Source organism: Rhipicephalus microplus, chromosome 7 (assembly GCF_043290135.1).
Source record: "Rhipicephalus microplus isolate Deutch F79 chromosome 7, USDA_Rmic, whole genome shotgun sequence".
Classification (NCBI taxonomy): domain Eukaryota; kingdom Metazoa; phylum Arthropoda; class Arachnida; order Ixodida; family Ixodidae; genus Rhipicephalus; species Rhipicephalus microplus.
In genome coordinates, this window is record NC_134706.1 from 54,173,937 (window position 1) to 54,196,250 (window position 22,314).

Below are 22,314 nucleotides of genomic sequence, written 5' to 3' on the forward strand. Positions count from 1 at the left end.
TCCCCCATGGGGCCTGGGCCCCGTCTGAGGTCCCAGGGTCAGGCCCGTGGCATGGGGTGGCCGCAGGGCCAGCTGGACTCCCTGTATCTGTCCCAGAGAGCTCTGAGTCTGCCCCGATGCGCCTTGTATCAGAATCGGGCTGTGGCCCAGGCCCGGAATGTACTGGTTCAGCAGGAAAGTGCCCTGCGCAGGTCCAGCCGGAAACATGCCCGGCTGCGCTGCCGCGGGGTTCCCGATGAGCAGCGGACTCCCCGTGTTGAGCCCCATCGCGGCTCCGCGCTGCACCGTGGTCGCAGGCTGCGGCGCCGGTACAGGCGCGGGCCGCGTTGTGGCCTTGTGCTGGGCCGCCCAGGGAGACTGGGACCGGGTGGTCGCCGCTGCCGAAGGCGTGGTCATGTTCGCGCTGCCGCTCGACAGCTTTGGCAGGATCTGTGGCTGTTTCGGCTGGATGAGCCGGGGGGCACCAGAGGTGCGAGGACTGGGGCTGGCCGAAACCACCTGTGCGACGCCGGGTCTCGACGCAGGTGCCTGCTGCGGCGCCACGGGCAGAGGGGCGCCGGTGGCAGTTGCTTTGGTGGTTGCCGGTGTCGACGCCGACGATGAGGGCAGGCTCTGGCTCCGCGAAGGCACGGCGCTGGGGCCCGTCGTAGACCACGAAACAGAGACAGGGGCGGGGAGCGGGGACGCCGAGTGTGGTCGGCTGCTGGCCGGGGAGGTGCGAGTGGAATGTGGCGAGGCACCCGGCAGGCCATTGCTGGCACCAGTGGCAGGTGGCGGAGCGGCAGGGGGCACCGTCGTGGAGCTGACCAGCAGCTGCGGCGAGGAGGAGGCCGAGACGTCTGAGTTGGTGGTCGCGGAAACGGCGAGGGCCACGGTGTCGCGTGCCGTCGCTTTCGTGGAAAACGTGCAGGTAGCAGGTACGTGTGATGAAGCTCTGCACTGGGGCTCTGAGGGAATGTACCTCTCGGAGGGAAGGTCAGTCGCAGTGGGGAAGTCTTCTACCTCGCGGTCGTGATCAGGTGCAGGAGTGGATGTTTCTGCGACCGGATCAGGTGTAGAAGTAGTCGAAGCCGGGGTACCAAGGTAGCGGTCAATGGAGGGCTGCGGACCGGTTCGTACCTTGCTCTGCGACGCCGGGGAAACCTGCCTGGTGCGGGTAAACGGAAGCGGATGGTATGTGTTGCCGCTGCGGGCGAGCACCGCAGTGCAGAGGGCATCGTAAGGCTGCGGGCTGGTGCTTGAAGTGGCAGCGAGATGGCGCAACTCTACCGAAAGGGCGTCGAGAAGAATGGCATGCATCAGCAGCTGGTCCGTGATGCCATTCACCGCAAGAACGGCGTCGAGCTGCATAAACCATACCTTGGGGTAGGTCGATTGGAACGGCGGCACTGGCGGGCAGAGTTGCGGGAACATGGCAGCGGGCCGTTCGGCGAAGGGCGTGTTCTCCGGGTCACCAATGTAGCGACGAAAGAAGAGAGACGTGAGACGGCGTCGAAGGCGGCCGACGGGGCCGTGCTAATCTCGCCACTTTATTTCACGCCTGAAGAGGAGCCGCGGTGGCTGTCCACGTCCGACGCGCCAGGTGCATGAGCTCGTTCTAATCCTCGCGCAGCTCGAGCTAGCATGAGCTGCGCGAGAGGCGCGGCGCGGCGATCCAGAAATGATGATGGTGATGATGGCGCTACAATGCCAACACCCGACGCCCACCTGCTGGCTCTCGGATGCCGATCTACATGGCACAAGATGATGCTTCGCCATCCAGGCCCGCCCAACCAAGCCGCTCCCCGTCGCCCTCTGGACGCGTGTCCCGCTCAACTAACCGACGTCGCTCCCCCTCGCCCTCCTACCACCAGTCCTCGGAAAACTGACTGGCGCAGCTCCTCGAGGTGAGCCTGCTTCGACGACCCGACCCAAAATTCCTCTACACACGATACCCGGACACAACAACTTGATTAAAGTAAGTGTTGACGGTACTTCTGTGGCAGCATTCAATTACAACGACGCTCACATATCAGGCATGAACTCCAGCCTTTGTGCTCGACTCAAGAAAGTGCTCACTCCTGCTCCGATCACTCTTGTCCGAGTAGCTGATGGTGCAACACCAGCAGTCACCGGGATGTGTGCCGCCCGTGTCACTGTTGCTGGACATCATACCACTGTTCTGTTTTAGTTACTGGACCACTGCCCACATGACATCATATTGGGACTCGATTTTCTGTCGGAACATTCCGCCCTAAATGACTGTTCTGCTGGTGTTGTTCAGCTAGTCCTACCACACGCCGTTGACCCTCCTGATCCTGCGCCGCCAAAGCTATGCTCCGCCGACTTAGTTCGCCTATCTTGTCGAGCTGTGACGTATATCGACGTCTCTTCTGATCCACCGGTGGCTGACGGCGATGATGTCATTTCACCTAATCCTACAGTACTCTGTTCGCTCAATGTTGCGTTCCCCCACACCATCATCACAATGAAGAACAACGTGGCATGTCTCCCAGTTGTGAACTTTGGACTTTGCTCTGAAGTGCTGCCACGAGGAATATCCCTTGCAATCCTTGCCCCGGCCGGCGACTACCAGATATCGGCCTTAACAGAGGATACACCGTCATCTGCAAGTATTAAGCCGCGCAGTACACTAGCCTGCATAACTGGAATGATTGCCTCTGATCTCCCGGCCGAGCATGTGTCGGCGCTTCGTGGCCTTCTTTCATCGCATCAAGATGTCTTTGATCTCTGCGACCGACCCCTAGGTCAAACGACCGTCGTGAAGCATCGGATCAACACCGGTGATGCAAATCCAGTACACCGGCGCCCCTATCGAGTTTACTCCACCGAGCTCCACGTGATCCAGCAAGAAGTCGACAAGATGCTTGCCCGAGACATCATTGAGCCTTCTTCAAGTCCTTGGGCTTCGCCCGTTGTGCTTGTGAGAAAGAAGGATAACAGCTGGCGCTTCTGTGTCGACTACAGAAATCTTAACAAGGTTACAAAAAAAGACGTGTATCCTCTGCCGCGGATAGACGACGCTCTTGACTGCCTTAGTGGAGCAAATCATTTCTCTTCCATCGACCTTCGTTCCGGGTACTGGCAGATATCAGTTGATGATCTGGACCGTGAAAAGACGGCATTTATAACTCCCGACGGGCTCTATCAGTTCAAAGTAATGCTGTTCGGGTTATGCAATGCCCCGGCTACATTCGAACGAATGATGGACGCATTCTTCACGGTTTCAAGTGGTCAATCTGCTTATGCTACCTTGATGACGTCATTGTTTTTTCGCCAACTTTCGAAACTCACCTCGAGCGTCTCTCAACAATTCTTTCGGTTTTCCGCAAAGCAGGGCTCCAACTAAACTCGTCGAAATGTCACTTCGGCCGCCGGCAGCTCACTGTCCTTGGACTTCTTATCGATTCTTCTGGTGTTCGTCCCGATCCTGAGAAAATCCGTGCCGTCAAAGATTTCCCTGTGCCGACCTCTGCGAACGATGTTCGAAGCTTTGTGGGCCTTTGTTCTTACTTTCGTAGATTTGTGCGGAATTTTGCTAACGTCGCACTACCGCTCACGGAACTACTAAAAAAATGTGACTTTTGTGTGGGGACCTGAACAAACCAGAGCATTCGTTGAACTGACGAGTAGACTCACGACGCCACCGATTCTCGGCCACTTTGATATATGCGCTCCAACGGAAGTGCGTACCGACGCCAGCGGCCACGGAATCGGAGGCGTTTTGGCACAACGACAGCATGGCTGCGAGCGCGTTATTGCATACGCTAGCCGTCTTTTATCGCCAGCAGAGCGAAATTACTCCATCCCAGAACGCGAATGCCTCGCACTCGTCTGGGCAGTGGCTAAATTTCGGCCGTATTTGTTTGGGCGCCCGTTCACGGTTGTCACTGACCACCACGCCTTATGCTGGTTGTGGTCTTTAAAAGATCCTAGTGGACGTGTCGGCCGGTGGGCTCTACGGCTACAGAAATATTCCTACACGGTTGTCTACAAATCAGGTCGCCACCATGAGGATGCCGATTGCTTGTCGCGTCATCCAGTAGACCCAGCAGACCTTTCTGAGAGCGATGAGTCTACTTGCGTTCAGCAACCGCGTGATCCTCACCTCAGAGATATAATCCTTCGGCTTAGTGGTCCCACAACTCCTCCGTCTCTCCGTATGTTCCTGCTCCGAGATGGCGTCTTATATTGCAACAGCATGCATCCTTACGGACCTGAGCTGCTGTTGGTCATACCACAGCATATGCGTCAGACTGTCCTAGCACAGTTGCATGATATACCGACAGCTGGTCACCTGGGAGTTTCAAGAACTTATGACCGCGTTCGACGTCGCTTCTTTGGCCCGGTATTTACCGATCCGTCTGCCGTTACGTCGCCTCATGCAAATCTTGTCAACACCGCAAAAAACCAGCAACCCTTAAAGCGCGACGCCTTCAACCCATTCAGATCCCATCCGAACCATTTTATAGGGTAGGTGTTGGCTTACTAGGACCGTTTCCTTTATCGGCCAGCGGAAACAAGTGGATAGCAGTCGCCACGGATTACACCACTCGGTATGCCATCGCATGGGCCCTTCCCACCAGTTGTGCGACCGACGTCGCTGACTTTCTTCTAAAAGACGTCATATTACACCACGGCGCTCCTCGGCAACTGCTTACCGATCGGGGTCGCTACTTTTTATCACAAGTTATCCAAGACATATTGCACTCTTGCGCTACAAACCACAAGTTCACAACGGCGTATCATCCTCAAACCAACGGGCTCAAGCAGCGGCTAAATAGAACCATCACAGACATGCTCGCCATGCACGTTTCTTCCGACCATCATGACTGGGACTCCACCCTTCCCTTTGTAACATTTGCCTATAATACGTCTCGGCATGACACTGCAGGTTTCTCGCCATTTTTCCTCCTGTACGGACGAGAACCTACGTTGCCTTTCGACACGCTCCTTCCTGCCGTTGGCCACACGTCAAAATATGCCCGCGATGTGATTTCTAGAGCTCTAGAGGCACGTGAGATTGCTCGCCGGCGTCTGAGCGATTCGCAGGAACGACAACGACAGGTCTACAACGCGTGCCATCGTGATGTCCACTTCGGTCAAGGTGACACAGTCCTTTTCTGGAAGCCGTCGCGGCGAGTTGGCCTGTGCGAAAAGCTGACTTCACCGTACTAGGGTCCGTACCGTGTGGTGCGCCAAGTCACCGACGTGACATATGAAATTGAACCTCTTAATGTCACCAGCGCGCGATCGTGTTCTGACGTTGTTCACGTCACTCGGCTGAAACGATTTTACTCAGACCAACCAAGCACCGAGACGGTGCCTTCGCCGCCGGGGGTGATGCTACGGGGCGCCACAAATGAACATTCTAGAAAAGAGGACGATGTTTAGCGTGAGCTCGTGCAGACCGGGCTCCATGTTGTATGCCTGCCTGTTTACCAAAAGTAAAGGCATTTTTCAGACGCCTTCTCCCCGTAACAGTATTTTAAATTCTGAATTTTAAATTCTGAATGGGGTAATAATCTCTTATTTTTATTACGCCCTTGCCTATTTCCTGCGAAAATATCACGCGAGGTTTCTTAAATGCAGCGTCCATGTATGATTGCAGCGCCGCCGCTCACTTTTGGAGCGAGCGGCAGTTCCAATGCCATATCTCAATGGATTCAGTGGTGCGAGTTGTACTACTGGTCATGGTTAATCAGGCTGTCGACATGTGTAGAGTAAGACGCTGCCCCATTTTTGATTTTACTCGCCATGGGAGCATCCGGATCATTGCAAGCTCTTTTATGCGAGCTTTGCTGTTTATTCAATTGCACATGCACATAAGCCTTGTGGCTCTGAAGCTCCGCATACAATTGTTGCTGAAAGTTTTGTAGAATGTGCAACTGTTGCACCAGTTGACTCATCGCTTTTCTAATACTTTCTAACGTGAAGGGCTGAGTGGAGGCTGTATCTGCGTGATTAGTTTTGACTAATGCGCCCATGGAGTTTTGTATTTGTATCGTAAGAGCTGGTACTTCCAATTTGAGTTCGCCCAACGACTGCTCTAAATATCTGCTTTCGGAAAGTATTCTCTGATAGTCAGGGTGAGATGTTATTGGGGCCGTTGCTCACGCCATCCCCGCCGCCCTGCTCACCTGCTGCTGGGTCGAGATCCCGGCCACTCCAGGCGTGCTGGTTGAGTAGGGGATCGGGATTGAGGGCAGGAGGTAGGTTGCGACTTTGGGGCTCCTAGTTCGTGACGTTTCTTCCTTTTCTCTCGTGATCATGCCTTGTGCCTTTTCCTTTCAGCTGTGTCCACCTGGTTTCCAAGCTGTGGCCATTCTTCATTATCGTCAGTGTATTCCGATGCATACCACTTTGGTTTTGGTGGCGATGGTAAGGCTCCGTTAGTTGACTTTTTGTCTGTCGTCTGGTTTGGCACCTTAGGGGACTGCTGCCTTATTGGCTGCTTGAAGCACTGTTTGCATTTTTTAGTTCCCTTCAAGTGTGCCTCTCCACACGCGGAGCATACAGGGTTGCAAGTGTGGTCCGGTTGAGGCTCCTTCATACCACAGTTGTGACAAATGGCGATAGTGGGCGTCGGGCAAACGTCTGTTTTGTGTCCCCTTTGCTGGCAGGCATGGCAGAATTGTTTCGTATTCTTGAATGGGAAACAGGGGACCTCGACGCCCATATAGTACACAAATCTTCGGGTTATGGGGCCAAAAAACGTGATCAGTGCTGTCTTTGTCTCTCGAAGCATTCTTGCTCTTAGGATCTCGACTCCTTGTGTCCGTATGCGTAGATTTGCCAGGAGAGTTTCTGGGCTTGTGTTGGGAGTCAGGCCATGTATGACTCCTTTTCGTGTGCCATCTCCCACTGCTGCATAGGCATTGACAAAGTGCAATCTTCCGTTGGGAGTGAGGCTTGTGATATTTCTGCTGATATCAGCCACATTTTGGTTGGGAGGGGAGATGATGAATATGTTGGATCCTGGCTTCAGCCAGAGCAAAAATTGGCTTCCGCTTATTGTACCTTGACACACGTTCACAACTGCTTCTGCAATTTGTGGTGCCGTTAGTTCTGTTATAGGTAGTCCTTGAGGTGGCCTTACGATGATTTTGAAGTCTTCTTTGGAGAGTGGTGGTAGCTTCCGCTTCTGTGGTCTTCTTTGCGACGTAGGTTGCGAAAGTCACTCGGATCACAGTCACAGTCACAGTCTCCTTCTGTCACAGTCACAGTCAAGTCACAGTCTCCCTCTGTTGTCGTGAGTTTCTTTCCTGCTTTCGCAAGAGCTTTTTTTTGACAAACGGTAAGGACCACGTGCCAGCTTCCTCCATCGTCACGTTCCTTGCCTCCAGATGTACCATAGGTCTCTTCGTTGTGTTGGTAGGTGATGACATCCCCCGCAACGCTGTCCTGGCATTGCATTGCAGCCTGGTCCAAAGCTGGCGTATCAGGCTCTGCCTTCTGGTCTATCTTGGAACGTGTTGTGTATTTAAGCGGCGTCTTCGTCGCTTTCAACCGGGCATGAGACGCCGCAGGCGCTCTCGTAAGAGCCAACGAAGTTTTCGCCATCGGACGCTACCGCGCCGTCTACGCTTGGCGCGTCTCAGGCGTAGGCGTCTCGCCACCGCTGCGTTGCTCGCGCGGTCATAACGGACATGTAGTCGAACGAAAGTAGATATGAAAAGATGCTGTTCAGCGAGAAAAGGTTGTCATCCACGTGCGGCAATGATTTTCCTGAGCACAGTGTGACAGCGCAGTCCAGGTAAGTCACAGCAAAATTACATAAAATTAGCAAAACTCATGAGGCACATGCGAGCAGTGCTTCACTCGTCGGCGCCTCCTAGCGGTGCCGAAATTTGCTGCATCAGACGCTGCCGAAAGACAACAGCGTTGACAGGCAAATGTCGTGCAACTGTGCAAGTGAGTTTGGATCAGAGAGGTAAACAGCAGGGAGGAGCATGAAGCCTCCGCGCACCTACGGATGTAGCTCAGAAATCTGCCTCTCGCGTTTAGGAAGTTGACTGCTGTCACAGGTCCCGTTCATTCGGGAGGCGATCGCCAGGCCAATTCCAAGGACCGAAGTATCGGCCCCCCGAACCGCACCATGAAAGCGTGGACAATTTAGAAGTGGTCCTATTTGGCGCGCCAGCGGACGCCGGCTGTGACCCAAAGAACAAATCAGAGCCGAGAGTTGAAAAACAAAACAAAATTATATTCTCAGTTATGGCAAATCAAACCAATACACCAGTATGCACACTCGACAACAGTTCAGTACAATATGTCACCAATCAAACAATGTACTACACAGTACAATCAACCACACTCGAAACAACGGACCCAGACAACAATACGCACTACAATGTAGTCGCATGCATCGAACAACCACGACACTTAAAGACTAAAGAGTTAGAAAACCTATTCAGTGCAAAGTTCTTGGAACAAAAGTCTGATTGATACTCTTCCGAGAATCACTCACTCAAAGCCCAGTGTGGTTGTCGCTCCGCTGCCTCCGAAGTTTCTCTTCCAGGAACCATCGCGTCTTCAATTGGCTGCTCTCCAGACTCCAAACTTCTTCGCTGGAAACACGTCGGCTTCACACATGCAGCTGTTGCCACGCGTCTTCGCTCGATAGTGGTAGACACACACTCTTGCCTGTAGCTCGAGTCTTCACCCCTCAGGTGGAAATCCTCTTCTTCTCCTCCTTTGTCACGGAAGACAAAAGGCTTCGCCCACAAGGCGGAACACCCTACGCACTCTGGCGCATACTTTCTTCTTCTCCTGTTTTGTCACTACGGACAAAACCTTCACCGACAGTCGCGGCGGAATGACCCCACGCACACTGGCGCTACCTTCCTTCTTCTCCTGATCTCCCATCTCTGCTGCTCGGTTAAATACCTTCCGCGCGAGATTCCAAAAAATCTCATCAGTTCGTCGGCGCGATGCGCAGCGAAGGCTGGGGGAAAGGGCGAGACGGTACGAGGGCCGTCCGCGAAAGATGACGCAACCCTGCATCACCACGCCCCTTTCCATCGAGAACTTTCTAGGGCTTGCTCGGCTGCCGATGCGAGGAGGTTCGTCGGCGAACCTAGGCTTCCGAGGGGAGAGGGACGCGCGCCCGGGGAGTCTTTGGATGCTTGTTTTCTTCTATTTTTTGTTGACCTCGAGGCATCTCTACGGCGCTTCGTCGCGAGAATTTGGCGGCGCGCCCTTTTTGAGCTCTCGTTTTGTGACACTGCCCCCCACTTTAAGAATATTATCTCATAATATTCAAAGCCACACAAACGAGCGCGAACAGTCCCTACACTCTCAGAGACTGTAACGTAGTCCATCGCTCATGACTCGTTACATTCACAATAGATCACTCAATACAATTGTACATTGTAATTCAATCTCACAACACATAGGATATAGACACAGGTGCATGAATACATCACTCCATCACATACTTCAAGCAATACAAATGTACAAAGTTCTCTCATTGCAACAATTGTACAATACTATACATCACATCACCGTAACAAACATTTTTGATTCGCTCGACATACAGTTGTGACACCGGATAACAACCACATTAACTTAACATATTGCACTCAGCACTGTCAGACACATTCCGATTCGACCTCAACATCTATCCCGTGTACTTTGAGCGGCGCTTGCGCCCTTTCTTCCGGTGCTCGCTCGATCTCTTCTTGTTTTTCCTCCTTCTATTACGGCGAGCCCTTACCAACGACGGTATCTGAGGCGGCGTCTCAGCCATCGTTGTCCTTTTCGACACCGTTAACGGTTCATAACGTTCAACCGATCCTGTCACCCGCTTGTTCATGTCACGACATTGGGCCTGGCTGGCCGACTCCGTCACCTTTACACTGTCGGTCGGTTGAGGTCGTGCCGACGTAAGTCCAGCTGCCCAGCACGTGAACTCATTCAACACGATCATCTCCTCATTCACTGTCTCTTGTACCCGGGCTTCCCCTCGGGCTCGAGTGAAATCCTTCACGGGGGTTTTCTCCACTGTACCTCGCGGTCCTTGTGTCCGCGGGGGCTCCATCTTCGGGTCTTCCCCCAAACGTTCTGGATCATTCGGCCCTCGCGCCCCGTCGATGTTTCCGATGACGAGGTCGTACAGGGGGTCGTCGTGCATAGAGCCGTAACATTCCCGCTGAAGTACGGGGTTTCAACCTCAATCTCTGCTTCGGGAAGCATCCGAACCGTACTGTCAATTAGGCAAACCGGTTTCGTTTTGCCTGTTAACTCACTTTCCCGCACCAAATTTCTTCGCACGATAACAGTGGAGCTACCGGTATCTCTTAACACCGTAACCTTTTTGCCCGCAACTTTTCCAGGCAGCGTTGACATTTCCTTCGTAACACCGGTTGGCTGTTTTGTCATTACAGCACCCACAAAAGGAAGTTTCTCCCCAGTTTTCCACTCTACAAATCCATCGGTGATGGCATTATCATCGGATTTCGGTGCTGCTAGCACACAGGATACCTGGTGGTGGTGGTGGTGGTAAAAAACATTTATTTCGGAAAAAGTATACTAGAGAGTGCTGACGTGGCCCATCGGCGTGCTAGAGTGGCAAGACCCTATTCCGGGACGCCAGTGGAGCTGGAAGCTGCCCGTGCGCGCTCCACCAAGGAGCGTTGTGCAGCCAAGGTAGAGCAGCCGAGCAGGTGCTCCTCCCAAGCCTCTCTAGTTGGGATAGGAAAAGGGGGTGAGAAAGGGACGGGATTAACTGGGCACGATGCTACGACGTGATATGTGTCGGCGAGGACATGACAGGTCGAGCAGGTGCCATTGATTTCCGACAAAAAGTGCCTGGCGACCGCCGGACTGATAAAGGTGTTTGTCTGCAGGCGGCGTAGCAGTCGTTCGTCCGCTTTCTCCAAACCGCGTGCGGGGTCCGGGTAGAGGCGGCGCGAAGCCCGGTAATAAGCCAAAATTTCGCGAAAGCGCGTCAGGTTGGTATTGCCAGATTCCGTCTCGGGACATGGAGGGGCAACGGCCCGGACAGGAGAAGCGCGGGCAGCGGCATTTGCCGCCTCGTTGCCGGGCAGGCCCGAGTGGCCTGGGGTCCAGACTATACGAATGGGATGAGGGTTAAAGCGCCAAGAGGCTGCCTGTAGCAGGCTAGCCGCCAGCGGGGCAATGGAACCCTGAAGGTACTGAGAACAGGCCGAGCGCGAGTCCGTCAGGATGGTGCGTGAGGCAGGGTGAGAGGCGGCCAAAGCTATGGCAACCTCTTCAGCGTGCGTTACTGTGTCTGCTCGAAAGGAGAGGCCATCTACGTGTTTGCCCCCTGTAATCACGGCAGCCGTGAAGTGACCCGAGGGGGAGGGACCCGAGACGTCCACGTAGAAAACACCAGGACGATCGGAGTGTCGCGTATGAAGGGCCGCGGCGCGTGCTAGTCTACGGCCAGGATGGAGGTCGGGGTTCATATTACGGGGTAGAGGTTCCACCCATAGCTTTTGACGCCAGAGCTCTGGTACAGGCTGCAGAGGGTCTTGGTCAGATATCGGGTTAAGGCCAAGTCTGTGTAGAAGACGGCGCCCTGAAGGCGTCTGCGACAGTCGATTGATTTGGTTAACGCGATGAGCTTCGCGCATCTCTGCAAAGGTATTGTGTACCCCCAGAGCCACGAATCGGCTGTTGGAAGTTGCAATAGGTAGGTCCAGAGCGCGTTTGTATACTGAACGAAGAAGGACGTCCAGCTGGTGCTCGTGTCGACGAAGCAGGCGAAGGTAAGGCAAGGCGTAGAGGACGCGACTGGTCACAAACGCGTGGGCCAATCGGAGGGACTGAGACCCGCGGAGGCCGCCACGCTTGGTAGAAACTCGCCGTATCATGCGGCTCACCTGTTCGCTGGTGCGTCTGAGGCCTGCTATTGTGCCCTTTGGATCCAAGGACGATGTGAGGTGAAGGCCAAGAACCCGAATGTTTTGCACTGACGGGACGGGCCCGGACGGAAGAAAAATTTGAGGCGGCGGTAGCGGAGAGACTGAAAGAAGAGCCGATTTAGCTGGAGAGCACTCCAGGCCGCATGAACCTGCGTAGGTGTCCACCAGAAGGGCAGCCGTTTGCAGGCGTTCTTCGATTTGCGCTAAGGAGCCGGTGTTGGTCCAGATTGTGATATCGTCCGCATATAGTGCGTGTTGTATTCCCTCGACCTCGCTTAGAAGAGAGGGGAGGTTCATCATCGCCAGGTTAAAAAGCAGAGGAGACAGGACTGCCCCTTGAGGTGTACCCCGCGTGCCTAATAAGTACGGGCCGTGTTCGGTAGAATTAAGGCGAATGTAGGCGGTGCGATGTGATAGAAAGGCGCGAATGTAGTTGAAAGTCTTCTGCCCGCAGTTTGTGGTAGACAGGTTAGTGAGTATAGTGCTGTGTTTGACGTTGTCGAACGCCCCGCGGAGATCGAGAGCGAGCACGGCTTTATCGTTATGGCGCATAGTAGTCGGCTCTATGATATCGTGTTCAAGCTGGAGCAGGACGTCCTGCGCCGACAGATGGGGGCGAAAGCCAAACATCGTGTCGGCAAAGGTCCTCCTGGCCTCCAAGTAGGTGGAAAGGCGTTCGCGAACCATGGTTTCCATGAGTTTGCCTGCGCAAGACGTAAGTGAGATGGGTCTCAGTGCCTCAATACTAACGGACTTTGCCGATTTGGGAATGAATGTCACGACCGATGTGGTCCATTCCGTTGGAAGCGGAGAGCCGTCCCATATCGAATTTATAAGGTGGAGTAGTGAGAGGTGTGCCTGGTCGGGAAGATTTGCCAGGAGCGATACTGTGATTCCGTCGCGTTCAGGGGCCGTGCCCCGTCGCATTTTCGTGAGTGCAAATCGTAAATCAGAAAGCGTGTATGGGGCGTCGAGGTCGGTGTTAGGGGCGCCGGAATACGTATATGCTGGGCCTGCGGGATCATTTGTGCAGCAGATGTAGTGGTCACAAAGTTCTCGCGCGAGTTCATCCGTAGTGCCCTGAAAGGCATGCAGAACACGGTGGAGCTGGCGTTGCGTTTCTCCCCTGGTGGTGGAGGGATCGAGAAGGCTTCTAAAGAGTCGCCACGCACTCTTAGAGCTCATCTGGTTTGCAGCCTTCGAAGAGGTGTCTGCCCAGTTAGCATCGGAAAGTTGTGCGGAGTATGCGGCCGCCTCTGCAGTGAGCGCCTCAATGCGAGCGCGAAGTTTCCGATTAAGTTTGTTGCGTTTCCAGCGCCTTATGAGCCCTCGGCGAGCGTGCCAAAGATGTAGGAGGTGTGGATCGATTGCAGGAGTCAAATTAGAGGTTGCAAGGGTGCGAGTGTTCGCTTGTTTCATATGGAGAGCGTATGATGCCCACGCTGCATATTCGGTCGAGGAGAGGCTGGCGGGGAATGGTTGCATTCTGAACTGAGTCCAATCGGTGAGACGGGCTTGGCCCCAGTGTTGGCGCATTTTCTGCCGCGGTGTGAACGAAATGCGCAGTAAAAAGTGATCGCTGCCTAGGTTTTCGCCTAAATTCTCCCATGTAGCATCGCGGATGTGACGGGTGAGGGAGAGGTCGGGGCATGTGTCTCGCGTGACCGAGTTGCCGGAACGTGTGGGTTGTGCCGGATCGGTAAGAAGCGTCAGGCTCAGCGAGGAAATGAGCTCCTTGAGCTCTCTGCCCCGGGCCTTCTCGTAGAGGTAACCCCAGTGAGGGCTGGGGGCATTAAAGTCCCCGACAATCACCAGTGGTTGTCGGGCCGCTATACGCAGCGCCCGATGGAAGAGATGCGCAAACGAAGCCCTTGCAAGGCGAGGGGGGCAGTACACGTTTAAGATATGTATTGATGGTTGGCCCCTCCGCTGAGACAGCACTGATATCATGCAGTAGTCGTAAGGAAGATCCAGATCGAGGTCAATCTGTACCGCCGTGTAAGCTTTATGCACGAGGAGGCATGTGGTGGTGCCGCCTACATAGGAGCAGTATCCAGAAAGGGTTGGAGCAGGGCCAGATTCTTGGAGCGCCAAGACGGCCGGCTGAGAGCCAAGTGAGCTGAGGAAAAGGGAAAGATGTGAACGCTTTCGCCTGTTCCCGAAGCCTCCAGGGTTCCACTGTATGATCTCGAATTTAGACGCAATATTTGAACGGGACGTACGATTGGTAGCCATCGTGACTGTCTTAGGTTTTATATTTGGTCCTCCATGTCCCGCTCGGATTCCTCAGAGGCAGGGAGGGGCACGGAGGCCGGATTGTCCGACGGCGGGGTGGTGGTAGCCACCTTACGACGACGCCGTGGAGCTGTACCCTCACTGCTCACCGAGCAGGAGCGGGAACGCGATGCCTTGGGTTGAAACTGGGTGATTGCCCAGGCTTGAATAGCCTGGGTAACCTCTACTACTATGCGTTGGACCGAGAAGCTGGTGAGGAGGTGATTAATCGAAGCTTCGACGCGCGTGAGGCGTTCCTCTACGCGCGGGGTGCGCTCTTCGCTAGGGAGAGTTTGGTTAGCGGGCAAGATAACCTGAGGTGCCCCAGGAGCCTCAAGAGCTTCTGGAGTAGATGTGGCACCGGTTCCGAGTGCTGGAGTACAAATGGTTGCTTGAACCGGCGGTTTAATGGGAGTGGACTTAGCGCGAGGACTAAGCTTGGACGTAGCTGGCGTAGCCGCCTAGACAGAGGAGGCAATACCGGATGGCCTTGCAGTACACTGTTGTTGGGGTTGAAGTCGCTTATTTAAGAGTTCGAGTTGTTTAGTTAAAAGAGAATTTTGCTTTTGAAGTGCCGCAACTTGCTGGCGAAGGGCCGCAAGTTCGGGAGAAGGAGGATCGACAGAAGGGGGTGAGAGAGGCTTAGAAGCAGCTTTCCCTGCCCAACTGCTCACCTGAGGTACCGCCGCTGGTGCTTCGAGCGGTGGGAATGCCTGAGTGTCGGCGTGGAGTGGTGGAGCCGACTGATGCAGGTTGATGCCGCTGTCTGGCTGTGACGAACATGAGGTGGTCCCTCGAGGAGATGTTGAGGGCTGCTTGCGTTTCCGATATTTTCGATATTTTGCCGTGCAGCCACTGGTCCCAGTCTCATGGGCGCCGTGGCAGAGGAGGCACTTGGGGTGGCAGTCGTGGGCATTGAGACCTGCAGGTGCGGGGGTTCCACATTTGGCACACTGCGTTGGAGCGGGGTGAGGACACTGAGGTGGTCGATGGCCGATGGTACCGCACTTGGTGCAAACCGGGACCGTTTTCTTGTAGGCGCGGATGTACGTCGCCACGCAGTGGTAGAAGAGGAAGCGGGGTAACTTCGTGCCCTCGAAAGTCACCACCGCCGCCGCGGAATCTCCGAGTTTGCGGACCGCAAGGATAGTACCTCGAGGCCAATACAGTTCAGACTTTATCTTTTCCGGGCTTTCAGCAGGGTTTACGTTGATGACGCCCCTGCATGTATCCCCTGGTGCCTTGGCGTGGCCTCGAACGGGTAGCTGCTGGTCCCCCACTTGCAGCTGGAAGTCCCCGAGGAGTCGCTGTGCCATAGGCAAAATGGTGGTGCTGCAGACTAAGATGTTCTGTTCCCAGATTGGCCACACTTGAATTTGCGTGGTAGTCCGGTCGCCAAGGTAGCTGCGGATGGCGTCGCCCGCGCGATCGGCCGGGACAAATGTGCGTAACTCGCAGGGAACGCGAGGTTTCACTACCACGATGTAGTCGTCGCGAGAGAGGCGAGGAGTTTGACGCGGACGCCACTTGCGTTGCTTCGCTGGCTGCGAGGACGGAGCAGAGGTAGGCACACCACCGGAGGGATGGCGCGCCGGCGTTCCTTGCAAGGCTGGGGAATGGTGGCCCGCTGTGGCGTCTCGTTGTTGTTGAGACGCAGGCTTCGATTTCGCTTGCTTGCGTTGCCACAGTCTCACCATGTCGTCGAGGTATTCATCTTCTGATGGCATAGTGTTTTCGGAGGATGAAATCTCCATGGACAGCATTTGGCTTGAGGTAGGATCATAGCCCGTAACCACGTTAGCGGCCGCCATCGCCGGGCTGAGAGCCCGTAGCGAGGCGGCGTTGTAGCCGGGAGTGAAGGACGTCCCTCAAGTTGTCAAAACTGGACCCACCTGGACGAAGGTGTTGTCTAGGCGAAGCGGAGAACTTGGCGGTGACGATAAATCCAAGTTTCAGGGGTACCAAGGTGGATGTCCGCAGAAATAGCAGGAAATCTACGGAGGCGATGTGGAGTGCGTCCGTCACCATCGAGCGCTCGCAGCGCCCCCTCGATACCTGGTGAGTTTGACTTGCTCCGTTACGACATGCGTCTGCTTTGTGCCCAGTCTGACCACACTTGAAACATTTTAATACCGTAGGGCTCGTAGAGATCGTTCGACAGTTGTTCGCGCGATGACCCACTCGGTTACACAGAATACATCGCGGAACACTCTCCGGTGCATGCTTCTTTTGTTCGGGTGCCGAATTTTTCGAATCTTCGGGACACTCCTTCTTGACCTTGGCCAAATTAGTTCCACCTTGTGCTTCCAAGAATTGATCAGCCAATTCAAGCATGCCTTCAAGTGACTCGGCCTTCCTCTCTTTCAAGTACAGCGACAGGCTTGGGTGGCAACTAGTAAGAAATTTCTCTCTAATAAGGAGCTCTCTAAGCTCATCGTACTCGTGCGCTGTTCCTGAAAGTTCAATCCATCTGTCGAAATAATGGCTAAGTCGGGCGGCATACTGCATAGCCGTCTTACCATCAGCTGGCTTTCCTGTTCCAAATCTGTCCCGGAATCCATCCACAGTAATGCCTAGTTCAAACTGAAACATCCGCTTTCTACAGCGACCGAAATTCCCCTGCCGCCAAAACGCAGCGTCGTTCGCACTGGACGCGCCCCGCGCCGTCGAATATGCCATCTAGTACGGGGCGAACGCGGGATGGATGCGCTGTCACCCGGTTGTTGTCGCGGCTCGCAAACGCTACTACGATATCCGGTGGTGTATACTTCGACAATTCTCGTACGCAATAAGCAAGAAAAGACAGTACTGCTTACTTTGCTGGCAAGTGGCTGTTTTGTAATGCACGAAGAGCAGAAAAACCACCGACGCCAGCGGCGTTGGTGGGTTTGTTTTGCTCTGCAAGACCGCAACAAGCTCGGTCACGCGAACAGCAAGCTCGATCACCTCTTTCACGAAATACGGAGGTGAAGTAAGCACAGAGTAGGTTAAACTCCCGTTGGTTTCAACATTCAGTTACGTGCACTGCGGCATAACAAGTGAGTAGGGCTTGGCCGCCATTTTTCAAAATTCCTTGATTAGCGCTCCTATTGGTCCGCGGTGACTGATTCGGCGGCAGACTCCACAAAAATCGGTCCGAGAGCGATGGGCGCGGAGAGGGCCCTTTCGGCGGATCTCGCCACCGCCGAACCGGATTCGGTGCAATTTCGACGGCCGGAATGCTCAGTGTGAACGCGGCCTAAATCTAAATCGCTTCAGTGATGCAGATTTCACCTTTGCATATTTGGCTGCATCGGTCGGCGTCAGCCTACCATACACACTGAGCGCTTCACCACTCAAGCAAGTACTCACAGCTGTTGCCCATTGATGTTCCGGTCAATTCTGGCTCCTTGAAATAGTCTCAAATCGGTGAAGGTACGCGTCAAAATCGTCCTTCCTTTCATCAAACGCTGCGAGCAGCTTGCTTGGGTTCAAGCGGAAGCCATGGTTCGCCCGTTCACTGCTTTCAACTCTAGCTTGGACCGAAGTTTCAATTCGCTGTTGCAAACGGAGCCGCTCGAGTTCCATCTCGTGCTGCCGCTGCCGTTACCTTTCAGCCATCTCCGCTTCTCTTTCTTCTTTCAGCTGTCACTCCTTTGCCTCTCTTTCTTTTTTCAGCTGTCACTCCTTTGCTTCTCTTTCTTCTCTCGCCCTTTCAGCTGCCAACTTTTCTCTCTCCAGCTCCAACTTCAATTGCTGCTCTCTTTCTTCTTTGCTCTCTCAGCGGCCAACCTCTCTCTCTCTCTCAACTCAGCTGCTTTTTCTTCCTTGGCTCTCTCAGCTGCCAACGTCTCTCTCTCCAACTCAGGTGCTTTTTCTTCCTTGGCTCTCTCAGCTGCCAACCTCTCTCTCTCTCCAACTCAGCTTCTTTTTCCGCTTTGGCTCTTTCGACCGCCAACCTTTCTTTTTCCAGCTCAGCTGCCTTTTCTTCTTTGGCCCTCTCTTTTTCTTCTTTTTCCTTCTGGGTGACCCACTTCCGTAGTTCGGCGCCAGAAAGACCCATCTTCTCACCAAGAGCTACTAACTTTTTGAGATCCATTGTGTCGTGCAAATGAAACCTTGCCGCGTCAAAAAATATCTGCCTAAATCAGTATATCAGAACACTCTCCTGCACTCGTTAACGAGAACACTGAGAAACACACAAAATCGTTCCGATAGCACTATCAACAACTCGAGGCTCTTTGTCACTACTTTGGACACACTGTGCACCAAAAGGTCCTTGTCGCGGACGCCAGATCACTTGTCACAGGAGCCCGTTAATTCGGGAGGCGATCGCCGGGCTAATTCCAAGGGCCGAAGTATCGGCCCCCCGAACCGCACTACGAAAGCGTGGACAATTTAGAAGTGGTCCTATTTCGCGCTCCAGCGGACGCCGGCTGTGGCCCAAACAACAAGTCAGAGCCGAGAGTTGATAAACAAAACAAAATTATATTCTCAGTTATGGCAGATCAAAACGATACACCAGTATGCACACTCGACAATAGTTGAATACAATATGTCACCAATCAAACAATGTACTACACAGTACAATCAACCTCACTCGAAACAACGGACCCAGACAGCAATACGCACTACAATGCAGTCGCATGCATCGAACAACCAAGACACTTAAAGACTAAAGAGTTAGAAAACTTATGCAGTCCAAAGTTCTTGTAACAAAAGTCTGAATGATACTCTTCCGAAAATCACTCACTCAAAGTCCAGTGTTGTCGCTCCACTGCCTCCGAAGTTTCTCTTCCAGGAAACCTCGCGTCTTCAATTGGCTGCTCTCCAGGCTCCAAATTTCTTCGCCGGAAACACGTCGGCTTAACACGCAGCTGTTGCCACGCGTCTTCGCTCGATAGCGGTAGACACACACTCTTGCCTGTAGCTCGAGTCTTCACCCCTCAGGTGAAAATCCTCTTCTTCTCCTCCTTTGTCACGGAAGACAAAAGGCTTCGCCCACAAGGCAGAACACCCTACGCACTCTGGCGCATACTTTCTTCTTCTCCTGTTTTGTCACTACGGACAAAACCTTCACCGACAGACGCGGCGGAATGACCCCACGCACACTGGCGCTAACTTCCTTCTTCTGATCTCCCATCTCTGCTGCTCGGTTAAATACCTTCCGCGCAAGATTCCAGAAAATTCTCATCATTTCGTCGGCGCGATGCGCAGCGAAGGCTGGGGGAATGGGCGAGACGGTACGAGGGCCGTCCGCGAAAGATGACGCAACCCTGCATCACCACGCCCCTTTCTATCGAGAACTTTTTAGGGCTTGCTCGGCTGCCGATGCGAGGAGGTTCGTAGGCGAACCTACGCTTCCGAGGGAAGAGGGACGCGCACCCGGGGAGTCTTTGGATGCTTGTTTTCTTTTTTTTCGTTGACCTCGAGGCATCTCTACGGCGCTTCGTCGCGAGAAATTGGCGGCGCGCCCTTTTTGAGCGCTCGTTTTGTGACAACTGCCTCGTGACTGAAGTGGCTGTCATACAGACACCAATGCGGGTGTCACCTCAGATCGACAAGAAAAGTTCGTCGTTATCGCATGCCGGCACACCGTGCCGGACGTTTGAAAAAAGGTTGCCAGTCATTGTGACATAAACGTTGTTCTTTTGCGTGGACAGAAAATCTAAGCATATCCCCGGAATGCATTGTGATGAGTGGGACGAAGCATCCATCAGTCCATTCATGGCTCCGTCCGTCCGTTCGTTCTTGCCTTCGTCCATCTGTGCATCAGTCTGTGCGACCGTCCGTGCGTCCATTCATGCATTTGTTGGTTTGTCCATGCGTCAATCCGTGCATTCATCCGTCCGTCCGCCCGCCTGTCTGTGCGTATGTCCATCTGTCTGTTCGTCCGTGCGTCTGTCCATCCGTCCAACCACCTAGTGAACACTCCAAGTACCACCATCTCGCATATTTTCAACACAAATTCATCATATAGAAGTACCGCCATCCAGCTGATGTTCCAAGGACTAAAGGAGAGGTGGCATGGCCGGACTAGAGGAGTGGCACGCGCGCACTTTTTTACGACCGGCGCTTCGGCTCTAGTTCCCACCTTTAACCACTGCTAGTTCATGGCACTGCGGCCCAACCTCCCTGCTAGAACCTGTTACGCCCGTCAAGTTTAACGTTGTAACCTTTCCTGCTCAGAGAGGGCTAAAATTGCATCATTCTGTCACTATAGTTTTTTTAGTAAGCATCAAATTCAAGGAAAATTTTAGTGGAGATTAAGTCACTGATACTCGTCTCTGGGGGTCAGTTCATCACAGACAACTATCTTTTAGGGGTGAAGTTCCTATGGCGTAGTTCAGGCGTCCCTGTCATAACCACCGGTGGCTTATACCCGAGAGTGCGGGTATGTGCCACAGGGGATAAGCTTTTAGGAGCAAAGCTCTTTTTGGCGTGGCTTGTGTGTCCCCGTTGTGGGCGTAGCTCCTTAAGTCGTGGGTCGTGCGTCCTAGATGTGTGTAGTAGGTAGCAACTTCTCGTTTAGGGCTTAGAATGTCCGCTGGGGGGTGGTAGTTGTATATGTTAAATATATGATTGAAAGATGAAAGACGGCGCTACTTAGTGCGTACACTAGATGGACAGAGGGACAGATAGACAGACAGACAGACGGACGGATGGACTGACGGACAGACGGACGGACAGACAGACAGACAGACAGACAGGCAGGCAGGAAGAGGGACAGACACACAGATGCACAGACAGAAGGATAGATGCACAGACGCATGGACGGACGGACGAACGAACGAATGCTTCACCCACTCATCATCATTGACTCCATGGATGTGTTGTGATTTTTTATTTATGATCAACGTGTACGGGTTTTTTCATCAATTGAAAAACGTCCACGCATGCTGCTCCTCCAGTCCGTCCGTGCAGGTGCCGACCTACTACTACTACTACTACTACTACTACTACTACTACTACTACTACTACTACTACTACTACATACATCGCGTACGTACTACTCACAACTTAAAGGCTAACTCCGACGATTTTTGACCATGTCAGGACCGTGGTGCTTTTATGTTCTATACACTTTACTCACGCGCCCGATAACTGAAATGCCCGAAAATTCGAAATTAATTTTGAATTATTGAGAAAACAAAATTCCGAAACTGAAACCTAACCGAGTGCGATTCTACGTATGGTGTAAAGATTTGCCGGACGCTGCCGGAACCTGCCTGATTGCACATAATGTCCGCCAGATGTCACAACCTGTCCACGCCGTCCGTGGCGATTGGTTCAAACGCTTACGCTGTTATGGTGAATATATGGCGAACTGTGGGTGGCTCATAACGCAACACTACTTGGCACCTATCGCTAGCCGGCAAACAAGGAAAAGGAAATCACACGCTCAACCGAAGAAGTACCGGCCAAACTCACACAATTCATAGCAAACTAGCAGACGCTGCAGTGGCACATCCATTCTTCACTTCTGCCAAGCAAAACTCAACGTCACATACACTATGTTGCTAATAATTCTAGCAAGCAAGGTGAGCATTTCAAGGCAAGCTATGAAATTAGTTTGAAAAGAATCTGCGAAGCTCTCAATCCTGCAATTTGACATGAATGACGCAAACGCGCAAATTGAACGTACCCAGTGAGTTTCATAGAGATTCACTGACCTCGAAAATTTGCCGAAGTTGGCCTTTAAATAGCTTCGCCCCTGAAAGCTGGGAAGCGTGTGTGCGAGAGTTGACAAAACAGTGCAGAAGCGGCAGGCCACTGTGAGCGCTGAAGGTTGCTCTATAAAGCACTCGGCGTTTCACTGAGTGTGCAAGCGGAGTGGTGTACTCCATAGCTTTGTCATGTGGGTGCACGTACGTTGGACAGACGGGACGTTGCCTCAACGTCCGTCTGAGGGAGCTTGCTAGCTCTTTGAAAGGTACAATATCTACGCATCGTGCCCTCCATTGCCAGCAGTGCGGCTGCGCAGCTGAGCTTAACAAAATCGCGGTGTTGGTGAGGCATAGAGACCAGCGCAAACGTGAAATTTCTGAGGCGTATGAGTTCATGAAAGCAAGCGACATGTGCGTCAACCAGCCTTCAATCGCTCTCACAGATGCTGAGATATACTATCTACAGCGCACTTGATTACGTGTTTGGTGGGAGCACCTGA

The 22,314-nt window shown here is 53.4% G+C and overlaps 1 protein-coding gene across 2 annotated transcripts in view; it reads left to right on the top strand.

The window, feature by feature from the left end:
* The window catches only part of LOC142766937 (uncharacterized), a 94,815-nt gene that overhangs the window by 21,298 nt on the left and 51,203 nt on the right, over positions 1-22,314 (top strand). The window lies entirely within an intron of this gene.